We start from the raw sequence: 27,131 nt of genomic DNA, 5'->3' as shown, positions 1-27,131 counted from the left end.
ACAAATGTCAAGCGCCAAAGGCACCATATTGGTAGCATCTAACATTAATTACTCCAACAAAAGGATTTTCGTAATCCAGCTCAGTATTCAGTTGTGCCAGTGATACTGCAGATCGTAAGTCTGAACTGTTATTACTGAACTGCTACTTTGGGCAAATGTGTCCATTTAACGTTGCTTTTAGGAAGGTGATTTCATAAAAGGAACAAGACCGTTAACCACACCACTGCACAGAATATGTATTACCTGTTCGCTTTATGTTTCATCTTGTTCTCACTTCGTTGTTTTTTACTTCTGTAATATCGTTTCCTACATCTTTAACATATCATGTCTAACTAGGGTTACCAGCCTCCAGATGGCGGCTGGAGATCTCCCGGAATTTTATAACTGATCTCCAGGTGACTGAGCGTCTAACACTCAGATTTGTTTCAGATTTGTGTAATCCTAGTCCTACTACATTGCTTATTAGATGTCTCGTCCTATTGAATGCATTGATTTACATTATGTTATCCGCCTTGAGGCTCAGTGAGAAAGGCAGACTATAAATAAAGTAAATAAAAATTAAATTAAATTAATTGAACAAATTCGCTCCAGTGGCTGGAATATTATACTAAGACATGACCAATCCTCACTCAGTTTTACTCAGTGGGGTTGGGGCTTCATTTATCTTACAGGTTTGAGGGGAAACTGGAACACTCTACTGATCTAAAGAAGAAAAATTCGCAAGGAAATTTGGGTGCTACTGTGAAATAATTCCCCCAAAAGCAAACTGGCTACTGCCTTTAAAAAATACGGGGAAAGCATTAGGTTGAGATAAGAAACTATTTCAAATAATCCAGTTACTGTACTTTCTCTATGTGTTTAGATTTACAGCCCACTTTGACCTAATGGAGCAGAACAGGTAACTCCAATTGGATATAAGCAGGTCACTAAGTTACATAGGACAAGGAAGAATAAAGACTGATGAAAAAGGTCAGCAGCTAGTTTTAAAAGAGCTGGAGGCAAGAGACAAGCCCCCTCACTAGCCACGTCAGCCGTTTCTCATTAAAAGGAAGGTGGTGCAATTTGGGGGGCACCCGGAACAGCTTCCTACGATTTTACTGTAGAACTTCCCTATTTTATTTAGAATTTTTTACTTTGGTTCCTCTTTCTCCTCCATTTTCCCCACTTCCTTGTAATTGGTTATTTGTTAAATGTTATGGTGTTTTGTCCCCTATGAACAACAGATACGTAACGAAGCTGGCAGCCTATCTGTCCCTCTTGGAGGTGCATAGTCACAGGAGGGCCCTTACACCTGCAAGGGGTGCTGCTCTCCCCTCTGCTGTTATAGATGGGCGGATTAACAGAATTCCCTACGGGAAAAGGCTGTGCCCCGTCTATCAAGTTGCTCGCATCAAGCTCATTACTCCTTTGATTAAGAGCATACCTGGAAGAACAAGCTTGGAATATGCTAGGCTACTTCTAGAAGACGGAAATCTGACAACTTGCAGCCCCAGTTGCAAAAATTTTGTGCAATAGCCTATAAAATCCATCAAATGCTCTCATTATCGGAGTTTATGCAAATACCACCCTTTTGTATTACTGTTTTAATTAACTATTTTAATTCTGTGCTATTTTTACTAATAATTTTAACTCTGTAATTTTGTAGTATTTCTTTTATGCTGGTCTTTGACCGTATAATAAATTTGATCAGGGCGTTTTTTCTGGGAAAAGAGGTGGTGGAGCTCAGTGGGTTGCCCTTGGAGAAAATGGTCACATGGCTGGTGGCCCCGCCCCCTGATCTCCAGACAGAGGGGAGTTTAGGTTGCCCTCCGCGCCGCCGAGCGGCGCGGAGGGCAATCTCAACTCCCCTCTGTCTGGAGATCAGGGGGCGGGGCCACTGGCCATGTGACCATTTTCAAGAGGTTCCGGAACTCCATTCCACCACACTCCTGCTGAAAAAAACCCCTGAATTTGATGAGGAATGTTATGTGTGTGTAAAGTGCCATCCAAGTCGAAGCTGACATGGTGACCCCTCATGGGGTTTTCAAGACAAGAGACATCCAGAAGGGGTTGGCCGTTGCCTGCCTCTCTGCAGCAACCTGTCACTTCCTCCGTGGTCTCCCATCCCAGTACTAACCAGGGCTGACCCTACTTGGCTTCTGAGAGCTGAAGAGACTGGGCTAGCCTTAAATGTTATACGTTTATGATAACCAGTGGAAACATGCGTTGGTTTATGTAGGTACTGTATAAATATACTTCCATGAAAAATAGCGAGGGGGGGATTTGTAAAAAAAAATTAAACCAAAATTTTCTAAGACAAACCGTGCTGCCTTTGCAAACCAAACACCCATTGCCCTTAAAAGTCTTAAGAGGAAATGTTGTTCCTAGAAATTACTGCTTCTTCCGTAGCAACATAAACCGCAGCAGCCAAGACTTGTCCATGGCTGGCTGGAGAACCAAGTAACCACGATCTCCAATCTAACTTTTCCTGGTAAAAATGACTAGCCGAGAGCCACTTGCCCCACACAGTGATGGTTGCTATTATAAGTCTTTGACGTTCATTTACCGGAGGTTAAGCTAGTATTTACATTGTTATGCGCTCAGGAGAATGACTAAGTTACCGTGATCACCAGGCTACGTTTACAGCATTTTCTCCTTCCAGCACTTAACAGCCAGCTGTGGCCAATAAGGAAGCAGCTCTTGGCTTTCATTAGGTTGACGATTAATCAGCATCAAGACCCCGCAGTGGATGAATCACAGAACACAAGTGTCACATGGTGGTGTTTTATACCACTAGTCCATCTCACACTTGCTAAATTTCAAAGACGCACAACTCTCTTTTCACACGCATCCCGTCTGCCCGAGAACGACGTCTCAGAGAGGCCCTGCAGGGAGAATGCGGCTGACCTGCCTATACACAAACTGGTCCATAAGGTATTACTGTGCCAGAACCGCGGGGGCCAGCCCATTTTGGAAGGACGAACGAACATCTCTGCCTCTTGAACACAAGTGCTTTGAGGGAAGAGAGATGTTTCCGATTAATGTCGAGAAAAGCAGGCTGCTCAAGAGGGGAGTGCCTGCCCAGCGTCACAGGCAGGAATCCGCCAGGGCCAGGGCTGGACGGGCTCCGCCAGGCTCCGAAGGTTATACGATCTTACGCTCTCATATTCTTTAGGCCCCGAGTTTCCCAGCTCGGCCACAAAGCTCACGGGGTGACTCTGAGCCAGCCATTCCCTCTCAGCCGAATTAACCTTACTACAGGATTGTAGGGCAGGAAGGAAAGCCTATGCGTGTTGCCTCAGCCCCCTTGGAAGGATGTAGTAAACAAGCCACTCTATTTAAAAAAGGAAGCCAGCTCAGTAAGATCCGGTTAAAGAATAATGTGTGAAAATGCCCTTCAACAGTATGGATTCCATAGTCTAATATACACAAGCACAAGCACAGCGAGGGTCACATTGTACAGAAGAACAGCTCTGGCCCAGAACGGATGTTGCGGTGCTGGCACAATGCCAATGAGCATGCCCCTATCCCACTAAACCTCCCGCCAGTTGCCAGCACTCAGCGGGCAACCTTAGCTCAGCGACAGGCAACTTACAGAGTGATCAATGGACTCAGACTGGAGCAACTCTGCCGAGGATTGCACTGTTAAACCTTAATTTATTTTTCACTTACGGCAAAATGGTTTCTTCTTTGCATAGTCTCAACAGTAGGAAACGAGAGTGCATTAGAACCCCAGATCAAGGCCTACGCAAGCGATCCTGACAAGTGATCCTTTAAAGACAGAGCAGATTTTTCACCTAATATGTCAAGTTCCCAACTCAGGAAAGGTATCAAATGTGTGTATCAAAAATATCCAATCTAACCAGAGATGTTACTAAAGAATTCCAGCCATTTGTTGAATTCACGTCCTCTTCAGGAATTAAGATACAAGATGAAGAAAGAATATCTATTTGGATGGAATATGTAACCACTGAATCCCACATAAAGGAATGTTTTCCAAATGCTGACATTGTCTAGCGGCTGTATTTTAATTTGTTTATATTCTGCCTTTCTCATTCAGACTCAAGACGGACTACGTAGCAAATGCCCTCTGACCCAACTTAACTCAGAAGTATCTCCCTCTCGAACACCGTATTTTGGTATGCTGCCTGCTTCTTGCTTACAGAACTTTTAACCACCCTCATTGCAAACTTTTTAGCAAGCCTGTGGTTTAATAAGGATGGTCTTCTTTAAAAAGCAACAACAAACCAACCTACAAATGGTTGATTTTTGTTTATTGAAAAACTATGCGTGAATATGTGAAAATAACAGTAAGGGGTTTCAGACATACAAATACTGATCAAATTAAAGCTACACTTCATCCTAGTAAAGTATCTGCAAAGCTACCAAGCCGTAGAAGAGACTCAAGAATATGAGATATTTTACCAAACAATCTTTAAGGATTCTTTTGCTCCAAAGCAGTATCACAGTCATCAGTACTCTGGCTGGCGGCTAGTTTCTCTCTCTCCCCACACCTCCACAATTTATACTTTTAGAGTTAAGTTAGCAATTATCTCCATTTCTTCTCTGCCTTATCTTGTCATCTACAAAAAAGGAAAGCACCATACCTTAGCTTCAGGATTCCGTATTTTTTCCCTTCATTCATTCTACAACATCTTTTGTCGGCCTTCGAATTAAAAAACACTTGGAGATTTACTTGCTGCCAAACGGAAGTTGACAGATGTAATTTGGATTCAAGTACTTTCTGTTCTTGCTGCACAATGTGGCCAGTCATTTATCGAAAACAATAACTACTCAAGCATTCCACTTCCAAGTTCAAAGAGGCTTGTTCTGGCTTTTCGGGATGGGAAGATTATGTCCATACTTCTCTTCCAAGTATCAAACGGAGTTTTGAAATCACAACACGCTTAAGAACACACACACACACACACCACCAAGCTTCCAGGAAAGCAGCGGCATATCCTGCCTTCTCTCCACTCCAAAGAGCTCAGACTTTATTATTAAGCCGTGTTTTTCCATCCCTGGCGCATGTTCCAGGAACGCCTTGGAACAGAAGAGTTGCTCCCTGGAAGAATCAGCGGACGAACGGCCATTTATGAGAAGAGTGAGTCACGCTTCTGCAGATTAAAACTGTATGCTTGCATCATGTATAGAAAAACAGGCTAAGTTTTAACAAGGAAAACTTGCCGTCATTTCCACCATTGCTAGACGCTTCCTGAAATGCCCACAGCATTTGAACGTGGAAACTTAGTGAGGTCAGACAAAGGTCAACTGGAGACATTTGCTGACTACTGGAGGGAAGTTGCTGTGGTCTGCACTCAGGTACAGGATGTGACACCACCTTTCGTTGGAGATGAACCTACTGCTTACCTGGGCAAGCCCTGGTAGTGTATCCGGAGAGAGGATGAAAGGGTGGAGGGTTTTTAAAGAAATCTACCTTCAAAGGCTGGACTTCTCCCTACAGTTATTCCTAGAAACGTTGCAGCGGTTCAAGAACCCCCAAGACCCTTTAGCAAGGCCTGTTAGCCACATACTGCTTCCTCTTGGAAGAGTCTAGCTACACCCGTCAAATTGAGTTGTACAACTTCATACTGCAGACAGAGGATTGTGTGCTTGAGTGTCCACCACTCAAGCATTATTTGCTGCTCAGCCACTTGGGCCCCTAATGTTGAGCCTCAAATAATTCTTGCATACAGAAATCCGATGTGCCACACAGAAGATCTACTTAGAAGTCTTTCCCCATACCTATCAGTTTAATGTCAGGGATGGTATTCTCATAGAGAAGCAGTCATGTACGATCCAAAGACGACGACATTGTTTGATTGTGTTCTTATTTATTTATTGTATTCGATTTATACCCCGCCCTCCCCACAGATGGGCTCAGGGCTCTATGGCATTATACCCCCCCCTGGAAAGGTACATCTGCTAATCCTACTCCACGACAAAACAGCAAAGAATGCAAAATACCCCCCCAATGCACTGAGGATGGGTTGTCAAAACTGTTTCAATGTCACGGCTCCAGAGAAAAAGCAAAGCTCCTGATATACAAGATATTTCTTGAATTGCTACCTAACTTCTGAATAAGCCAATTTCATTGTAAGTGACAATTTTGTTCTGCAAAGCAGAAATCAATAAATGCCAAGAAACAGCCTTTTTTAAAAAAGACAGTGTATTTCTTGCTCCGATATGCTGCGAGGAAAGCGAGAAGCACATGTGGGTTGCCACCGTCTTCCTCTGCAAAGTCTTCTTTGAAGGTCTCCCATGCAAGTTCTGACCTGGGTCTAATCCTGCTTAGCTTCTGTGATCTGACAAGATCGATCTACACCGTGCTGCCTTCTCTCCACTGGAACTCTGACTAGCATATAAACCTGTTCCCACCTGTTCTCATAGTGGAGATTTAATATATAAGAAATACTAGGCTCGAGAAACCAAAACAAGCCAACAAGTTTGTTTTAGAAAAAACGTTTTGATGACTCTTCCCTTGAGACATCCAAAAACAGAAGCCATATAATACCTCTTATTAGGATCAACCCGAATGACACAAAAATACCACCTAAAAAAGGTATTACGTGGCTTGTGTTTCTGGATTTTGCTTGGACTAACATGGCTATATGCAACCTTTTTCCCTTGAGAAAGGAATCCTACATCATGTAGGAATGCACTCGTCTTATTTCATACCAAAAACTGATGTCTGAGTAAAACAACTGCAGTGTTTCAGGAGTCCCACACAGAAATCTCCGAACACTCGGGCCAGCCTCAAGGTCGTCTTTTCAAGGGTGGAGATGCTCTGCAAAGCACATTCTTGAAACTCCCACATTAAACATTTAGTGTGGGTTTTTTTTATAATGGTTAAATATTGACTGTTACCAGCTGAAACCTTAAGTGGAAAGTTATATAACCATTTGCTTTATTTTAGGGTGCACCATACACAGTTCAACATGGGGTTGCCAGATGACAGAAACCCTTCAACAGCGGAAGGAAAGTCTTGCCAGCATCCTGGCTCAGCCATCTTGGTGCCAAGGCCTGCTTGTTCATGTTTTGCCCCAGAGCAAACAAGCAAACCTCTGGGCAACGCAAAACAAAAGGGAAGATGAGGTAGGCAGGATCACACCCCATTCAATCATGCCAACTAGGCATGATTGAATGCTCAGTTCAATCACGACTGATTGATTACAACTGATCTTCAGGCAAAAGAGATCAGTTCCCCTGGAGAAAATGGCTGCCTTGGAAGGTGGACTCTATGGCAGTATACCCAGCTGAGGTCCCTTCCCTCCCCAAGCCCCACCCTCCTCAAGCTCCACCCCAACAAATCTCCAGGAATTTCCATACCCGGAGCTGGCAACCTTCAAGTCAACTGGAACTGAACAGGCGCCTCACATGGAGAAGCCATACCCGAGAACTGTTGCTGATGTGGTCAACCAAGAGCCCCCCCCCGTCATGTCAGTGGGCCTTCTGCCACTACAGACCCTGCCACTAATCTTAGGCCCATTGCCTCATACAGAATTTATGCCCATGTTTGGATCGGCTACCTCCATTTTTCCCTACCTTTACCCAGGTTTGAACCCTCCCCCACTTTATGGTCAGACTCCCTTCCCAATTTTACATTATTTGGACTCATAAAGCACCCCCCCCTCCTGAACTCAGTCGACCTCCCTTGATCCCCCTGGATCCTAAGCTACCCCCGCTCCTTCCTCCCATTTTGGACCATTTGCTGCTCAGCCCCCTGGGCCCCCAACCTTGGGCCTTTGGACTTCAGGCATCAGTAGATATAAACCCACACAGAGCACCTGCCAGTTTCTTCTCTCACTCCACTCTTCCTCCTCCCCTCTGCCCCGCCTGAGCAGAACCCACCGCTCTTTAGAGCAGCTTTCTTTCCTAACCCCTTGCTACTGGCTTAGGTATTAACACTGGAGAGAATGAACACAAACCAGTTTCTAACCGCATGCCCATAAGGGATCTCTGGCTAAGAAGTGAAGCAGTATGAATTGGGAAGGAATACTGAGGCCCAAAAAGGATGAAATGGGAAATGAAGTACATTAATGCGAAATAATACAACTTCGAGGCTAGGGAATTGGCAAACCTGAAGCAATAAACGTAACAGCCAATCCCTTCTAAATTACCCTGAGCCTGGAGGGAAGGTGTTCTTTCAGGGCTGGAGATTCCACCTGAATCATGATCGGATAATTATCTACTGAAGGCAAGGGTGAATAGGGGGGTGGGCATTAAGAAGGTCTGCCCGGGGGGGGGGGGGGGCTCACGGATCCTCCAGGATTACAAAATGCTCTGGGCGATTTTAGAATGCCTAACACTTTCTCTGTTGAGGCTGCAGTAGGAGCTTGGAAAGGGAAGCGCCTTGAAGCAATTGACAAAGTTGCTCCTCATGACCTCTCGTGCCCCTCGGGTGGAAGCCATTGAGCTGGAGGACCTAAAGAGGGCTGGAAGACATCTAGAAAGATCCTGGCGGAAAGTCACATTAAATCAGATACAGTATGCTATGGAGCCCGCTGCAACGCCTACGAAGAAGAGGTGACAGTGACGAATTGCAACCATTGCATCCGCTGGTTCACACCCATCCCAAATGTTTAAGGTCTCTCACCATCTTCTGATTACTAAATCTCAACCACTACTCTCTCAGGAATTAGCTGTGACTACTTTGCAAAGTTCTTTGCTTATAAAATAACAATACATGCTGATCTGGATCCTGGATGTGATTTACACAAAGTGGAAGAAATGCTTAATACACTGTCCATGTCCAGTTATGGACCATTTCCACCCAGCTACAGTGATGGATCCAGATAGGATCCCAGCATTTGTGAAGATAGCTACTTGTGCACTGGATCCTTATCCATCTTGGTTACTAAAATCATGTAAAACGCATAAATGAGCTCTTGACATCTATCATTGTCTGTCACTCATTCAAGGCACCCGCTCCTGGCCGCTCAAAATAATGTGGCCATTATCTGCTCTGTCTCTAATCCAATCTTTCCAGGCAAAGTGACTGAGAGAGCAGCAGTCGACTAACCGCAGGTCTTCTCGGATAACTCTGGGGCTCTGGACCCTTTTCAGCCTGGGTTCACGCCAGGCTATGGGACGGAGGCAGCTCACGTAGCTTTAGTGGATGATCTCCATCTGAATGTAAACAAAGGCCATACTTCTTTGTTGCTCCTTCTGGATTTATCTGCAGTCTCTGACACAGTAGATCACGCCATTCTGTTTTGGCGTTTGGAGGCACAACTGGGTATTGGGGATGTAATAACATTCGATTTATATACTGCCCTTCAGGACAACTTAATGCCCACTCAGAGTGGTTTAAAAAGTATGATATTATTATCCCCCACAACAAACACTCTGTGAGATGGATGGAGCTGAGAGAGCTCTGAGAGAGCTGTGACTGACGCAAGGTCACCCAGCTGGCTTCAAGCAGAGGAGTGGGGAATCAAACCCAGTTCTCCAGATTAAGAGTCCCGCACTCTTAACCACTACACCAAACTGGCTCTGGTTTAAATTGTTCCTCATGGAATGGACTCTTATATTGAGACTGGATGTCATGTCTGAGCCCCATCAATGCCAATTTTGATTCTGTTCTGCTGAACACCGTGTATCTTGCTATAGCTCAATATCACTTTGCTAGTGTCATAACTATTCTTTTCTCAGGCTTTCACAGGTGTTTATCTGTTGGACTGTAACAGCTTCCAGTGTTTATGACCTTGTGCTCATTCCCAGACAGTGTTGTGTCTTGCTTCCTAGTAACTCAATGTGGTATCACAAATATGTGAAACGTTCTCACACCAAGAGAGTGCCAAAGTATTGTTTATGGTTGGGAGGAGAGAGAAAGGAGTAAACTAGAATGTTAAAAGAGAAGTTTCTCTCTCATGATGTCATTCCTATTAACTTCTACTCCTGCTGCTTGGATGTCTACCTTGCTTCTAAGTAGTCCTATGGACCTGTATATGGAAATGATCTGATTTCTGAATAAAAGCCATTTTGACCAAGAACTTGTGTCTTGCTGCAATGGTCCAGAGATCTATCTGCTATATTCTGTCATCCATAGCCTGACACTGGAAGGCAACTGCAATGCTCCAAACAGTCAACATCTACTTAACAAATAACCAGGGAAACGACGACTGCAGCCATCTCTAACCAGCTATAACTGTCTCTTCACAGGTTCTCTCAGCTCTGAGGAGAACTAGTAACTCTGCCCCCAAAACTAGTGGCACCAACAGACTCAAAAGGTTGCTGTTGGTGACTAGTTATCTTCAGGGTGGGAGTGATCTTGTGGATTCCACAGGGCACAATCTTATCCTCCATGTTACTCAACCTTTATGTAAAGCATTTAGGAGAAACCATTCATAGCTATGGAACTAGATGTTATCAATATGCAGATGACACCTAGTTCTATCTTTCTCTACCCAAACCCCTCAGCAATGCAGCAGAAGTTTTAAATCACTGCCTGAAACAGTTGTGGTCAGTTAGCTGTAAGTAAACAAATTGAACGTGAACGTAGACGAGAAGGAAGTGATGCTGGTTGGGAAGCCAGAGATATTGAAGGATTCAGGGCTCTGCACTTTCGGTGGGGTTCAGGGGACCCTTGCAGACTTGGTTAAGGGCCTGAGGTCATGCTGGACTCAATGCTGCTGCTAAAGAAGCAAGTTCATGTAGCTGCAAAAAATGCCTTCCACAAATTCACTCTAGCCTGGAAGATGGCCCCCTACCCTGACACAGCCAGTCTGGCCACCTGGATCCACAGCACGGTATCATCAAGACTTGACTACTGTGATGCACTCTACACAGCCTTCTCTCGAAGTCAACTTGGCGACTTCAGTTGGTGCAGAATGCCGCAGCTTGGTTATCATCAGGAACGAGGCATAACATGCAGATCGCTCCCATTCTGCAGGCCCTCCATGGGCTGTCCATCAGTTACTGCGCTCAGTTCAAAGTTCTGGCTATCACATACAAAGCCCTTCGTGGCCTTGGCCCCTCAGATCTATGAGAGCATCTCTCTCTCTCTCTGTGTACGTTCCACCATGGCAGCTTTGTTCATCTGAAGAGGGCCATCTGCAGGTGCCACCCTCCAAATGGGCAAAATCCACAGCTACCCGCACACATGCCTTCTTTGTGGTGGCCCCCACCTTATGGTACGGCCTGTGTGAAGAAGCCAGAAAAGCCTCTGCTCTCCAAGCTAACAGCCAACTGTGCAGTAAGGAATTATTCAGGAGGACTTCCTGGCACAGGTAATGGGGCTGTGTTGTAAGGAAATGATTCAGAGAGATTCTATAGGGACTGCTGACTATACTACTGTGCACTGTCTGTTACTCTCGTTTATTGTGCAGAGAAGTTAGCCGTGTTAGTCTGTGGTAGCAAAATCAAAAAGAGTCCAGTAGCACCTTTAACCAATTTTATTTTAGCATAAGCTTTCGAGAATCAAGTTCTCTTCGTCAGATGCCTGATACAGAGACTGGTCAAACATGTGTTTGACCAGTCTCTGTATCAGGCATCTGACGAAGAGAACTTGATTCTCGAAAGCTTATGCTAAAATAAAATTGGTTAGTCTTAAAGGTGCTACTGGACTCTTTTTGATCTCGTTTATTGTGTTATGTCAAATTGCTTATGTTTGTTTTAACATTGTTTCAGCTCTGTATCAGATTTCCCCTTGTTTTCAAATTTCTGCCATCTATACCCTATTGAATTATTTAATGTTCCCGTTGATGATCACATTGAATGGTGATGTGTTTAGCTGTGTGGTGTATTTTAAGTTTGTTGTGATCCGCCCTGAACCCACTTGTGTGGGGAGGACGGACTATAAATTGAAGAAATTAAAATTAAATTAAATTGCTCTGTGTAACCCATCCTGAGTCTCAGTGAGAAAGGTAGGCTACAAATAATGTAAATAAATAAAATATATCATCATTATACACACTATAGTACGTAACTGATCAAAACAAGTCACATTTGCACAATGTGTTGTATGTCTACAGTATATAGCGGTATCTTCTATCCGAACAACAAAGTGAGTCTGATCTCTAAATACTTAAATCTGGAGATTGGAGCCATGAATGGGCAAGACAGGTCTCCCTACATACTGGGAAAATGCCACAGGGTTGCCGAAAAATCTGAATTCCAAAAAAAAATGATAAAAGGAGTGCCTGTGGCTTGAACCAGATGCCCTCAGTGTCTGTTGCTAGGCAACCACTAGCCAGTATTCTAGGCTTTTCTTTCAGGGCCCTGTCCAGGGCTATTTGGGCCTTTGAGGGAGGACTCATCGGGACCAGGCCCAGAAACCACCACCGAATGACCCGATACCACGTGCCTTGCATGACTCACTCAGGCCTTGCTGCTTGCTACTGTTCAGCAGCAGCCCCCACTTCCCCCCGCAAGGCAGTGTAGTGTAGTGGTTAGAATTGCAGAGTAGGATGTGGGAGTCCAGGTTTGAATCACCACCACTCTGCTCTGGAAGCTCACTTTGATCCGGTCAAACACTCTCAGCCTAACCTACCCCTCAGGGTTGTTGTGAGGATAATACGGAGGCAAGGAGAATGGAGGCAAGCTGCTTTGGGTCCCCATTGTGGAGAAAGGCAGCATATGAAAGAAGTAAATTAGTAAATATAGATGAAGATGGGGGAGAAATAAAAGGCAGGTTGTTTAATAGGTTTGAAGGAGAGAAGGACACACGGGAAGGTGAGCATTGGGGGCTGTCAGGAGGAAGGAAAGGGGAAATAGTGTGGGGAAGGGGATACAGGGGAAAGCGAAGTACCCCGCAGAAGCCCTTGCAGGTTCTCCACCATGCAACTGGGCCATGGGGAGGGGCTGCCTGGGGCGGAAGGGGGAGTGCCTGTGGAGGAGGAGCAGCTGGCGGCTAGTCTGCAGTAGCTGATGGCAATGCCAACAGGCCTTCCCGTGCCGCCTCCGCCCCTCCCCCCCGGGAGAGTGGGCTGGCAGCCCCGCCCAAACCTCCTGTGCCACCACTCCACTGCTTCAAGCCAAGTGCTGGAGAAGCCCACCTGGGAAGCAGCAGGCCCACTCGCCCGCCCCCACCGCCAGAGAAGTGCCTGGCAGGCAAAACGCCCAGCTGGCCCGGCCTCCTCCTGCGTGTCTGGGAAGTGACCAGCAGGCGTACCCAGGGGGGGGCAGCAATGATGTCACTGAAGTGACATCATCACACAGGAGTCAGCAGCGCACGTGCACAAAGAATGATCACGAAAATGAGCCCTTCGGAGAGTGCCATGGCCCCCATCTGTCTTTGTGGGGAAGGAGTGCCACGGCCCCGTCTGTCTTTGTGGGGAAGGAGTGCCACGGCCCCTGTCTGTTTCTGTGGGGAAGGAGTGCCACGGCCCCTGTCTGTCTTTGTGGGGAAGGAGTGCCACGGCCCCCATCTGTCTTTGTGGGGAAGGAGTGCCACGGCCCCTGTCTGTCTTTGTGGGGAAGGAGTGCCACGGCCCCTGTCTGTCTCTGTGGGGAAGGAGTGCCACGGCCCCCATCTGTCTTTGTGGGGAAGGAGTGCCACAGCCCCTGTCTGTCTTTGTGGGGAAGGAGTGCCACAGCCCCTGTCTGTCTTTGTGGGGAAGGAGTGCCACGGCCCCCATCTGTCTTTGTGGGGAAGGAGTGCCACGGCCCCCGTCTGTCTTTGTGGGGAAGGAGTGCCACAGCCCGTCTGTCTTTGTGGGGAAGGAGTGCCACGGCCCCGTCTGTCTTTGTGGGGAAGGAGTGCCATGGCCCCTGTCTGTTTCTGTGGGGAAGGAGTGCCACGGCCCCCATCTGTCTTTGTGGGGAAGGAGTGCCACGGCCCCCGTCTGTCTTTGTGGGGAAGGAGTGCCACGGCCCCTGTCTGTCTTTGTGGGGAAGGAGTGCCACGGCCCCCGTCTGTCTTTGTGGGGAAGGAGTGCCACGGCCCCCGTCTGTCTTTGTGGGGAAGGAGTGCCACAGCCCCCATCTGTCTTTGTGGGGAAGGAGTGCCACGGCCCCCGTCTGTCTTTGTGGGGAAGGAGTGCCACAGCCCCTGTCTGTCTTTGTGGGGAAGGAGTGCCACGGCCCCTGTCTGTCTTTGTGGGGAAGGAGTGCCATGGCCCCTGTCTGTTTCTGTGGGGAAGGAGTGCCACGGCCCCCATCTGTCTTTGTGGGGAAGGAGTGCCACGGCCCCCGTCTGTCTTTGTGGGGAAGGAGTGCCACGGCCCCTGTCTGTCTTTGTGGGGAAGGAGTGCCACGGCCCCATCTGTCTTTGTGGGGAAGGAGTGCCACGGCCCCCGTCTGTCTTTGTGGGGAAGGAGTGCCACGGCCCCCGTCTGTCTTTGTGGGGAAGGAGTGCCACGGCCCCTGTCTGTCTTTGTGGGGAAGGAGTGCCACAGCCCCTGTCTGTCTCTGTGGGGAAGGAGTGCCACGGCCCCCGTCTGTCTTTGTGGGGAAGGCCACCTGGCTATTCTAGTCCTTGCGGGTCCCCCACTTGTTATGATCTAATACTCTAGACTGTTGCATGAAAAATCTTCATATAGAGTAAAACCTTATTGTAAAAAGCACTTCACTAATTCCAAAAAAGAAAGTATTTTATAGTTGTGCTCTTAAAATTGTCTAATTCCTCCACTGGAGAAAAACAAATGGCAGGGGGAAGCATTTTTCACATTTTCCATCGCAATTCTTCCAGATCCACCTCTCTGCTCCTTCCTATCAAAGGGAAAATCAGAATAAAATTAAGTGGAACAGAAATTCTACCAATTTTTATGATTTCCAGTGGTTACATAATTCATTTTTCCATTTCACATGATCTGGATTGCTTGGACAGAGACTTTTACAACACAAAAGTCACACTGCCCCATATAAAGGGTGGGTGGGGGGCTCTGCCTCTTGCCTGAAATGACAACCACCAAGAAAAGAGAGAGCAGCCGGGGGCTCAGAACGTCTCGTGACGGATTACTCTCAAAATTGCAGACAGGCAGACGTGGTTTCTTCCTTAAGAGACAATGGAGAGGCATTATTTCTCCACGAGGCGATAAACCTGTGCCCAGTCAGTATCACTACAGATTGTGGAGGGAGGCTCACGCGCTTCAAGGCTCCGCTAGACAAAATCTTACTCCTGCTCCTCCTCTCCTACAGCAAACTGGCTTGTCAGGAACAAGTCAAAGTAAGAAGCCCTTCTCCCAACTTAACAGTGTATTCTCCATGTAGGAACTGTTTGGCATGGTGGAGCATTCACAGATGAGACTTCCCATCCAAGGCGGTATAATCAAAATACCTGTTTACTACCTTAAGCAGAACTCTGGGGAACACAACTAAGCTCCGCTAAGAGAGAGGCTCAGTTTTCTCTGACATGCAAGGTTTTGATGCGGGCTGCCATTTGCACCACGTGTCCTACTTGAGGCTCAGGCTTGGCAGGGGACTGGAGCCAACGGTCTTCCAGAACAGCTGTTGATCCTGCAAAGGCTGAGGGTGAACTGAGGCCTTCAATACTCTGGCAAGGAGGGGGAGATATAGGCTCCTCCCCTCTAGGAGCCGTCTAACAGTTCTACCAGCAGTACTGCCAGCGGCTCACAGTTATTATGATGGGGCTAGGGTCCCCAGGTCCCCTTTCCTCCTGGTAGGAGGGGTGGACCTGGCACTTACCAAGGGTGATGTACTCTTGTACATGATGACATCACTTGTGGAAGTGATGTTATCATGCCCGCCGCCGGGTGTAATGATGTCACTTGAGGAAGTGACGTCACATCTGCCAGGAGCACGTCTGCTGCATGCTGACCAAGGAGATTTTTTGCCTCCTGGGTCCATTCCCTGTGGCTCCCCCCCTCCCCGCAGCCAGGTGAGTGACATCCGGGAGGGGGGGGCAGAGGCTGGGAGTGGGGGATTCCCCACCCCCACCAGGGGACCGGCAGCCCTCGATAGGGCTGAGGTGGTTGAAGGCTTTGAGAGGGTGGAGGGATCAGGATCCAAGCCTGCAGGCTTGTCTCTGTTAGCTCTGATAGGAGAAATTCCAGGATACTTGGGAGCAGAGCCTGGGAGGGTGGAAGCTCCGTGGGGAAGTGATGCCACAGAGTCCGTCCTCCGAAGCTGCTGCTTCCGCGTTGGGGAACTGATCTTTGATCTACTGATTAGTTGTAATTCCAGAGAACTTCAGGCCCCAGCTGGAGGGTGGCAACCCCAGCTGTATCCCAGGGGAAGTGGGCTGAGTCTTGGGGCTCCGCCTGCACATCCGAGGGAGCTCCTGGAGGCATATCAGTGGCTGCCTCCTGTGGGGGTGATAGAAGGGGACTTGGCTGCCTCCGCCTCCGAACCCTCATTCTCTTCCCCTGGCGAGGAGGAGCCCGCCTTCTGGTCCTCGGCATCCTGTGAGGATTTGAAGCCAACATCTCCTGTGTTAAGCTCTGTCACTACCACAGTTATGCAGATCTGAACTCACTCCAGAATGAACACATTTACACACGTGTACTTGCCCAACGTAACTGCACCCACCTTCAAGCTAATAAACTAACATTTCACTACTTATTGAAAATCGCATGACAGACACCGAAGCAGTTACTAGGGGTAGCTAACTACTATTTAATCATGGGAAGCTGTTGTTTTATCTATAACCTTTTATATAAAGTGAAAAAAGCTGGAATATCTCAACCAGCAATGACAATTTTATTCAGCCCTACGGAGTAACAAAAGCATCCGCCTATAGCTTTTTATGGCATTTTAGCTGCAAGCCACAAATACAATATGAAATTCAGCTGCTGCGCTGATCTATTCTTCCTTCTGCAGGAGGAGAAAAACACAAACATAAAGATAATTTGTGGCATTTCTCTTGTCAAGTGGCACCTTTGCAATTTATACCCTGAAATATTAACAAGGCTTTGTGAAACAGACATACTTTAATACCAGATATACAGAGAGGGACAGAGAAACGTAAACAAGGACAACTTCTACACTGAATGGCCACAGTACTCATCTTATATACATCAAAGCTGCGCGCAGAGATTTGTACGTTTGCTCTACTATTTTATAATTCTCAATTGTCTGTGCCAGCTGAGGATAACAGTTCAAGCATCCGAGGAGGTGGGCTTGAGTCCATAAACGGCTATGCAGTAATAAATTCGCTTTTAAGGTTCTACCCCAAACCTGGTTGTTAGAAACCTAGGAAGTATTTCAGGTCTCCGTCACCCAGTAGAGCACTCTTTAGAAAATTCACCAAGACAATTTTCTGCATTATACAACTCTTCTATGATCGGCTCTTTATGCAAATCTTTCAGAGCGAGCAAATACATTTCTGCATAAATTAACCTGCCCTGTGCTGAGGAGCTGCCTAGAGCCCACCTCCATGAGCAGATGTATTTCTCTAGCAAGTACTGAATGGTTAAAACCAGGAAGAGCTTTTATCCAGAATTCTCAGAAACCGACATACAATAAACCTTTTTTTTTAAAAAAACCAACCATCTATAGTTTAAATACTACAAAGGAAGAAACTGGATTGTTAGTGAATTCTTCTGCAGCAATAGTAGTTTTAAATTAAGACCTGTTGAAGTAGGCATACATTCTTTTTGTGCTGAGGTATCTCCCGGGAGATTATGTCAAGGGCACACGTGGAACCCAGGACGGAGACATTGATGCAGGATGCAGAAATCCAACCCACCTGCAACAACTAAACGTGTACGCCACAGAGGGGATTGCTTCAAGTTGAGTCCGGTTCCAAAGACTCTGGAGGGCTCCCTAGAATCACGTCAGATGCTGTAAATGCAGGGGAGTAAAGGCGAAACAGGGCTTTCCTCACTTTAACAAACTATTTAGTTTTGAATTACCCTGTAACGATTCGCCCTGTTTTTTAAACCTTTGAAAACCTTTGGTGTCAGACCTTAAATTCAGGTCCTCCCCTACATTACCTTAAACCTCAGGAGGGCTCTGCTCACAGACACCAACTTCTTAATTTCATTCACACAGAGCTTCAGGTGTGCTCTACTTTACCCAAGCTTTTATCTCAAGAACACCTTCTTTTTTACATTTGTATGACCTGCATGTAGGGCTGGACCTAGGGTTGCCGGCGCCCAGGGCAGTCCAAGTCCAGCTCCTCTTTGGCGGCGCCAGGGGCAGACTACCCCCCACCCCACTGTCGATCCAGCCCTGCCTGCATGTTGCTGCTTCCTTAACTCCCTCAAAAGGTTTTTGCTACCACCAGAGGCTTTTGCTTTAGACCTCCTTGGTTTAACGTATAATACAGAAAGGCCTGTTATAGATAGCAGTTTGATAGAATGGTCAGCATATGCGGGTAGCTGTGAGGAAAAAAGGGATCTTTTTTCCAACAAAAATTTAGTATATAAGCACGATGGTTGCAGAATTTTGGTATGCTTATTGATTTCAGAATAGTTCTTAAGCTTGGTGGTTTCAAGTCATATATTCACCTACGGCTGCCAGCCTCCAGGGGGCAACTGGAATTACAATTGATCTCCAGGCAACAGAGACCAGTTCCCCTGGAGGAAATGGCTGCTCTGAAGCGTAAAACCTATGGCATTATACCCCACTGAGGCCCCTCCCCTCCCCTCCGCACCCCAAACCCAGCCCTTTCCAGGCTCCCCCCTCCCCCCCAAATCTCCAGGGATTTCCCAACCTGGACCTGGCAACTCTTATCACCAACCGTCACAAAGACTGATTTTCCACTCAGAATAAACTTTCATCTAATCCACACAAACATAGATCCACTCATGCCTTCCCATACAGCTTGCCAGAACTAGATAGATCCATCTCTCACTCAGACTCAGGGCTTTTTTTCGGTGGGAACGCGGTGGAAACGAGTTCCGGAACCTCTTGAAAATGGTCACATGGCCGGTGGCTCCGCCCCCCGATCGCCAGACAGAGGGGAGTTGAGATTGCTTGGCGGTGTGGAGGGCAATCTCAACTCCCCTCCTGTCTGGAGATCAGGGGGCGGGGCCACCAGCCACGTGACCATTTTCTCCGAGGGCAACCCACTGAGTTCCACCACCTCTTTCCCCAGAAAAAAAGCCCTGCTCAGATATAGATGGCCCAACTTTGGCAGAAATTTCTCAGAACACCGCACAGATTGGCAGAAGGAGGCCTCTTTGGGGCTTCCACACAGGGTGCCTGACTTAATTAGAATAAAGATTTCATCCCAGAAACAGACACGGACTCTCTCACAGACTCTACACAGTTTGCCTCCTTTGCCCAAAATGAACACTTTCTCTCAACACACGCACTAAAAACTGCCGTTCACCCCCCCCAGCTACCGTCCAATCAGATTTCTCTCCACGCACCCATCCAGCCTCCCCCTCAACCTTTCCTCAGAGGCCTGCATTTAAACTCTCAGTAAAAAAATGTAAATACCACATTAGCAACAGAAATAAAATACTTCTTTATATACAAAAGATTACACTCACCGTTTAGCATTCTGCCAGCATTCATGGATTTAGAGTAACTTACAGAAACTGTAGTGGTTGCTGCCCCTCTTACCCAACCACACTCCAGATTAAAAGAAAGAAATCCACTTTGCATTTGCCAGGAGTCAAAAATAACATGAACAAACTGTACGCAATAACTTAGTGAATTATTAAAAGTATTAGGAGAGCAAGGTAAGCGTTCAAGTTCATTGCATTTCAAAGAAATTCTACTTTAGAAGAAATGAAATTCTACTCTCAAAATTCTATTTTAGATGTTTGTGAGCAAATGAAGTCAAACCACTTCTTCTCGAACTGTTTAACCGGTGTAGGTAGGAGAGGTATCATCAGTAAATTAAGAAGAACCGGCAGGATAATATAAAAAAACCAAGACGACGTTCAAAATCCCACCAAATAAGAAGCCATCAGCAGGAGCAGCAGTAGAGCGATTATCATTTTATCCTTTGTTGACCCACAAGGCAGAGGTCTAATGCTAAGACATCCGTAAGATGCCAGACAACATGAAGAATTGGGGCGGGGGGGGGGGGGGCAGGAGCTTTTCTCCAGCTCAAAGTCCAGCCGTGGGCCAGATGCCTTCCACCAGTTTCAGTCAGACACGGCTAACAGAGGGAATCCAGATTGCTCCATCGCCCTGGAGTCTGGCCATGTTTACATGATGGGGAGACATTGTCTAGATTGGAAGCATCAGGGGCCTTTAAAAAGACGAAGAGATCATATTGTCCAAAATCCAGACTCACCCATGCCAAGCACAGCCATTTACTGCCTCCCAGAACTGGCAGCATGAAGCTGTTTTTCCAGCACCTTGGCTGGAGGTGAATGCGGTGGAAAGAAATTTCTTCTTTCCATTCTCTCCCTCTCTCTTTAGACTTCCAACTACACACAGCCTTTGTAAGTATTGTTGTTTAGGCTAAAGGTTGTTTTGGTTAGGTTTATTTTTCACCTATTTGCAAAAAGGATAGAGATGAGAGCTAATGTGGTGTAGCGGTTGGAGTGCCAGATGAGGACTGGGAAATCCCAGTTTCATGTCTCCATCTTGCCTTGGAAGCAGACTGGGAGACCTTGGGCTCACACACACTCGGCCTAACCTACCTCACAGGGTAGTTATGAGGGGGAAATGGAGGAAATGCAACTGACAGAAGCCACTTTGGTTCTCCACCGGGGAGAAAGGCGGGCTATAAACGAAGTAAAATAAAAATAAATTTAAAAGGCTTTCATACCAGACTTTAACAGGAACAGAAAGTTAAATCATAAAGTCAATGTATCTGAAAAACCCAGCTCCATCAAAGAAAGCAAAGGTGTCAACCTGAATGCATTTATTTATTTACATTTCTAACTTACATTTCACCCCACTGGGGACATAAGCAGCTTTAAGATGTTTTATGTTTTTAAATTGTATATACTATGAAATATGATTTTAAACTTGGTTGTAATCCGCCCTGAGCCTGCTGATGTGGGGGAGGGCGGGATATAAATTGAATAGAAATAAATAAATAAGTTAGGCTGAGAGTGTGAGACTCGCCCAAGGTCCCTCCCTACAAACTTCAATGGCAGAACGGGGACTCGAACTTGGGTCTTCCAAAACTCTAACTACTACACCACACTAGCAATCACCTTCTTACACAGTTTTAAAAAAAATCCATCTCCCTGCTTTTAAATAGGCCAGCATAGCTTGTGACCCAAAAAACAGACACCCCACCTCCACCCCCACCGCCAGGTATTGCAGTCTGTGTGGTCTTTGTCAGATCAGACGACATCATCAGACCTGTCAAGAAGACTGCCAGTTTCAGAAGTCCCGGGCAGGTCATAATAAAGTGACCCTGGTTATGCCCTTTTATATAAGGCTGGGGAGTTGTGCAGGCATACACTCACATAATTAGACAGAACTTTAAAAAGGGTGAAGGAAAGACGGGAGCAATCATGTACCAAACACTTGCAAGGCCCACCATTCCCTCTGTCCATACCCTTCCAAGACATCAGACGTCACACTTCAGCCCATTTTTAGAGACAAAACCACCCTGCTGAAGAAGGTTTGCTCGAGGGACACAGATTTTTTAAGTGCAGAATGAATAAACAGGCAGTCCCCAAGGACTATCAACCTTCACGTGGAGATTGGAGATCTACTGGAATCACAATTGATCTCTTGGCTACAGATAATAAATCCCCTGGAGCAGGGCTTTTTTTCTGGGAAAAGAGATGGTAGAACTCAGTGGGTTGCCCTCAGAGAAAATGGTCACATGGCCGGTGGCCCCTCCCCGATCTCCAGACAGAGGGGAGTTGAGATTGCCCTCCACGCCGCTGAGCAATCTCAACTCCCCTCTGTCTGGAGATCAGGGGGCGGGGCCACCAGCTATGTGACCATTTTCAAGAGGTGCCAGAACTCCGTTCCCCCGCGTTCCCCCTGAAAAAAAGCCCTGCCCTGGAAGAAATAGCAGCTTTGCAGAGTGGCCTCTAGTTGAGTTCCCAGCTCCCTTCCCTCCCCAAACCCCACCCACTCTAGAAACTAACCCCCAACCCCAGGAATACTCCCCCCACAACAGAGTTGGCAACCTTATGCAGGCTCCACCCTCTCCTTTTGGAATGCATGAATGAGCGCCTGAGGGACTAACCCTTACCCTAATCAGGCGGGGAAAGATGGGGTTCTTCAGGGACTCAGAAGGCTGTTCAGTATAACCTGCAACCTCTCTCTTCAGCCTAGTTTCTTTTATCTTACTCACATCCCAAAACTAGCACTGGATCATCATTTAATGTCATATTAAATTACTTATGCTTTGTCTAATCTCTGTATCAGAGTTCTGCTTTTTCAAAGTTCCGCAGTCCAAATCGTATTGCGTGGTTTATTGGATGTCCCAGCTGTTGACAGCACCGACTTGCACTGTGTAATCCATCTTGTGTTTCAGTGAGAAAGGCAGATTATAAATAACGTAAATTTAAAAACTAAAAATTAATCTATGCTCATTTTAATATTGCCTTTTTCAATGCATTTTTAAATATTGCAGTTTCTTTCTTAGAAACACACACACAAAAATCCTTGGGCCAGCATACAGAAGTAGGATACAATAGCTCTTATGTAAAGTTTCTCATCAAACATTTTAATGATTTGGAAGTCTTTGCAAGGAAAAGCTCAAGAATGTGTAATCAGGAGTATGGAAAGCCAGAAAACTACCCAAGCCATCAATATGTATCTGTACCTTGAAGCAGGGCTTTTTTTCAGCTGGAACGCAGTGGAATGGAGTTCTGGAACCTCCTGAAAATGGTCACATGGCTGGTGGCCCCGCCCCCTGATCTCCAGGCAGAGGGGAGTTGAGCAACCAGCCATTTCAGCACCATTAACTCAGTATTAGTAAAAACAGAAAAGAGTCCAGTAGCACCTTTAAGACTAACCAACTTTATTGTAGCATAAGCTTTCGAGAACCACAGTCCTCTTGGCTAACTCCTCTGGATCAGTATTAGTACATTACAAAATAATTGTGCTTAAAAACCAATGTTTCAAGGCACAGTCTACACATACAGCAAGATGAAGTGGTATCAGGAGCTGTACCGATTCCCAACAAGGGTTGGGAGAGTCACATTTGTAAAACTCCCTGCAACTCAGGGAGAAAGGTTCCAGCCTAGCCTTTGCCTGCTGTGCTACTTTTCTACTTCCTGGGAATTATTCATGGTGGGACCTTTAAAAAATGCAGTCCCTCCCCAGAAGGCAAAGGCCCATTCTGTCTCCTCAGCACGCTCTGCCTCTTCTTGCTGCTTGTTTAGACCAAGCAGGCCCTAGCACTACTTCACAACATATCGAATGTATTTACTTCATTTGTATCCCACTTTTCTCCCCATGGAAGCCAAAGTGGCTCACAACACTCTCCCGTTCTCCATTTCATCCTCACAACCACCACCCGGTGGGGGAAGTTAGGCTGAGAGAGTGTGGCTGGCCCAAGGTCCCCCCGGGAGCTTCCATGGCAGAGCCGGGGTTCGAACCTGATCTCTCGGGGGCGAGTCCGACACTTTAATCACTAACTACACTATGCTGACTTCCAAGTGCACCATTAAACCTGCCAACTGGAACCGCAGTCTCACACGTCAGCATGGGCACTGGAGGGATTGTTTTTGTACATGACAACAGCAGCAAGACTGTTACATGCTCAAAGATGGAAAACTACAATACTACCTCCAGTAAATGGAGAAAATGACGGACTATGCCGTGTTGGCTAAACTGACATGGTTGATCAGGGAAAAGACTCTAGATAAATATGTAAATCATATGAAAACCCCTCACAGACTTTTTGCGTGAAACAGAACAAGATGAACTAATGACTTGTGCTTTTGAAAACTAAAGAGAAGAAAGGATTCGGTTTCGTTTTCGCGGCCATGTCGGACGCTCCTCTCGGCAGGTCCGAGAAGAAGCGGCCGAGCACCCTGACCGGGCGGCTGATCTGCAAAGGTTAGCCCCCAGGGCTCCCAGGGAGGGAGCCTGGGTCCGGGACGCGACGGGAAGAGCCCTCTGGCAGATCGAGGCAGGGGGTAAATTGCCCGTTTGTCCCTATGGAGGCCGGCAGACGTGCGCGGCACCTTGTGTGCTGCCGGGCCATGGAAAACGGCAAAGAGCAGGATTAGGCGGAAGCCTGTAAGTAAGCGAATCCCTTCTGTTACTACAAGCGCTGTGAAGGAGTGGTGGGATCTGAAGTTTAGAAGATTCGGATTTTTCCCCCCTCGCAGAGTCTCGGAAGATTGGCGGTCCCCTCCCCCCTAAAATGGCAGCAAGAAAGCAGAGTCCTGCTTTGGGCAAGTCAGTTTCGGCTGCCCTGCAGGGAAGAGGCAAGTCGCTCGAGGAACTGGTGAAAAGATCGGTGACTGAAGCCATAAAACCCTTTGTTGACAAGCTGAATGAAACAGATCAAAGGGTGGGCTTAATTGAGAGCGATGTGAAAGCCATCAAGGAAGTAGTGGGGGGGGGCAGAGAAGTCTGCTCGGGAAAATGCGTCACTTATGAGAGCAACGAACAAGGAGCTAAAGTTGGTGGAAAATCAGCTGATTGGGCTGCAAGTGGAACGAACACAGACCATTTTGTGTCTCCAGAATGTTAAAGAGGAAAATGAGGATTTATGGGATCTTGCCTCGGAACTTTTAGCGTCACCCGCGAGGGCAACTAAAGAAGAAATAAAAAGCGCCATTTTGGGAGTCCGTCGGGCATCTTCAAAATATGCAATGAAGCGGCAGCTGCCTCGCGAGATCGTTATTGAGTTCTCATCCAGGAGGATCCAGGACAATATCCTATATAACTCATATAATGCGGAGTTGGACTTTCTGGGAAATAAAGTCAAGATACTGAAGGACGTTCCATTTTTAGTTCGGAAGAGAAGATTTAAGTATAAGAAGCTGGCTGCTCTTTTGAGGGAATGGGACATAAAATACAAATGGCTATTTCCGGAAGGAATCGGGTTTAGTTATAAAGATCAAGCTTACAAGATTAATTCGGAAGATCAGCTAAGGGATTTTGTGGACAAAAATTCAGAATTTGGGCCAGACATCAAGCAAAAAGAAGAAGATTCGAAGCCTGAAGGGAGGGGGGAGGCAACGAGCGCTGCGACTGTAGCTGCTCAGAGAGAACTGCGTCCAAGGCCCAGGAGGAGGAAAAAGATTTAATTTGAATTGTAATTTGTATTTTGCAAGATCAACCATTCCATCATTACTTTATTAAGCTATTTTTTTAATTATGGCAGTATGAAGGGAAAGCATTGAAATGTAGTGTTTAGTGTTTGTAAGTTGCCTTCCCCTTTTTTCCACCCCCCTTCCCCCTCTTCTTGTTCTCCCTTCTTTCCCTTCCCTTGTACTATTGTAGTTTTTTGTAGTTTATTGTTTTAGATGTTAAAAATAATAAAAAATATATATATAAAAAAAAGAAAACTAAAGAGAAGAAAGAAATATTTAGATGGAAAGGGGAAATTTCTATTAATGGTTATATTAGAGTTGGTGTAGAATAAGTATTATTTTTGGATTTGTTCAAATGGAAAACTGGTATATAGTCCTATTACACAGAGGTTTTCTTTTTTTCTTTTCTATCTTTTTCTTTTTCTCATTTTTCTTTGTCGGTACATTTTACAAATATTTTATAAACCTTCATAAAACATTTAATTAAAAAAAAGAAATGTTCTGTCTTCTCTCAGTCCTCTGTCAAGAGTTTCTTCATTTTCATACAGCAATGGGAGTACTGCCCCCTTTACCTTCCATTTGCCTCCCATATAACTGAAGAACATCTTTTGTTGTGGCGAGCCTCCCTGGCCAGTCTCAGTCATTCTGAGCTGTGGCCTCTCTGACGGCTGCCCTACAGTGCTTAGCTACCCCTAGATAACTCCTCCTGGGATGCATTTCCTTCCCTCTCTTTCTTGAACATCTCCATTTTCTTCCTTAGCTCATCGCAGAGCTCTCTGTTCATCCGCATCGGCTTTTTAGATACTTTACTGAGCTTCCCTCTTACTGGAACGGTGAAGTCTTGAGCCTGCAAGTGTTCTTCTTTCAGGGGAGCCCACCCTTCACTCGCTCCTTTCCCTTTGAGAATTCTTCTCCATAGAATAACTCTCATCATATCTCTAAGTTTATTAAAGTTTGTCCTACTAAAATCTAACACGTGAGTTGGGGGTACAAACTCCCTTGGTACCCTGCAGCAAAAGGAATTCTGGGAGGACGTGATCACTTCTCCCCAAGGTTTGCACCACCCCCATCGACCAACTCTTTCTTGTTGGTTAATGTCAAGTCCAGTATGGCTGAGCCCCTCATCACTTCCTCTACCATTTGAGAAAGGAAGTTACGTGACCCTGGACATGTAGCAGAGTTGGTCTCCCACCACACACTAGGGAAGTTGAAGTCTCCCATAACTACAAGGTCATGTTTCCTGGATACCCTATTAAGCTGCAGAGGGCAGAATCCACCTCATCTCCTTGGTCAGGCGGCCTGTAACAGACCCCAACTATAATACTGCTCATCCTTCCCTCCCTTGTCTTCACCCAGACACTTTCCACTGGGCTGTCAGCCTCCTCCTCCACTATTTCCCGACAATCAAGCCCTTTCCTCACATGCAGCACCACTCCACCTCCTCTATGACACTTCCAGTTCTTCTTGAATAACTCCTACCCATTCCAGTCATGGGAACCATCCCACCAAGTCTCCGTAATGCCTACTAAGTCACATCTTTCCGTCTGCATTAGTAGGTCAAGTTCCTCCTCTTTGTTGCACATACCAATACCATGGGTATCTAGGCACTGGAAGCCTGGCAACATTCCGCCTCTTTGACCTGGCCCTCCCAGGTAGGCCTCTGCTATTTGCTCTCCTTCTTTCCTAAAATCCCTAAAGTCTCCATTCCCCTGCAATGTCAGTTTAAAGCCCTCCTGATCAATCTTCTCAGGTCCCTTCCAAACACATTCTTCCCTGTCCTTGACAGGTGAAGTCAACTGCGTGCAAGCAGGCCATCTTCAAGAAAACGTAGGCCATGGTCCCATTGTCCAAATCGCTCCTGGTGGCACCATGAACGCAGCCAGTGGTTCAGCTCCATAATTTTCTGTCCCCCCCCCATCACATTCCTCTTCCTCCGTTCAATGAGAATACTACCTGTGCCCCCATTCCTTTCAGTTGCCTCCTGAGGACTTCATAGTTAGTCTTAATGTGTGCAGTGGTGTTCAAACTGTCATTTTATTCCCATATGGACCATCACAAATGGGCAATGGTCTGTTGGTTTGACTAGCTTGGCCATACGGTCTGTGATATCTTATTTCCCCACCTTAAATCAGAGTGCAAAGATGTCCTCCAGAC

The 27,131-nt window shown here is 46.5% G+C and overlaps 1 protein-coding gene across 5 annotated transcripts in view; it reads right to left on the bottom strand.

Annotated features, from left to right (window-relative positions):
• The window catches only part of RASSF8 (Ras association domain family member 8), a 126,821-nt gene that overhangs the window by 77,211 nt on the left and 22,479 nt on the right, over positions 1–27,131 (bottom strand). The window contains exon 1 of one of the 5 annotated variants that reach the window (XM_054988021.1): positions 19,323–19,400. The exons of 3 other annotated variants lie outside the window; for them this stretch is intronic. The gene's annotated coding sequence lies outside the window, so the exon portion shown is untranslated. Of the gene's footprint in view, positions 1–4,586; positions 4,691–19,322; positions 19,401–27,131 lie in introns of those variants that run through there. One more of the 5 variants, XM_054988020.1, reaches the window with a different exon arrangement.

Source organism: Eublepharis macularius, chromosome 9 (genome assembly GCF_028583425.1).
Source record: "Eublepharis macularius isolate TG4126 chromosome 9, MPM_Emac_v1.0, whole genome shotgun sequence".
Classification (NCBI taxonomy): domain Eukaryota; kingdom Metazoa; phylum Chordata; class Lepidosauria; order Squamata; family Eublepharidae; genus Eublepharis; species Eublepharis macularius.
The sequence above is the reverse complement of the archived record's forward strand: the minus strand, read 5'-3'. Positions and strand labels throughout refer to the sequence as shown.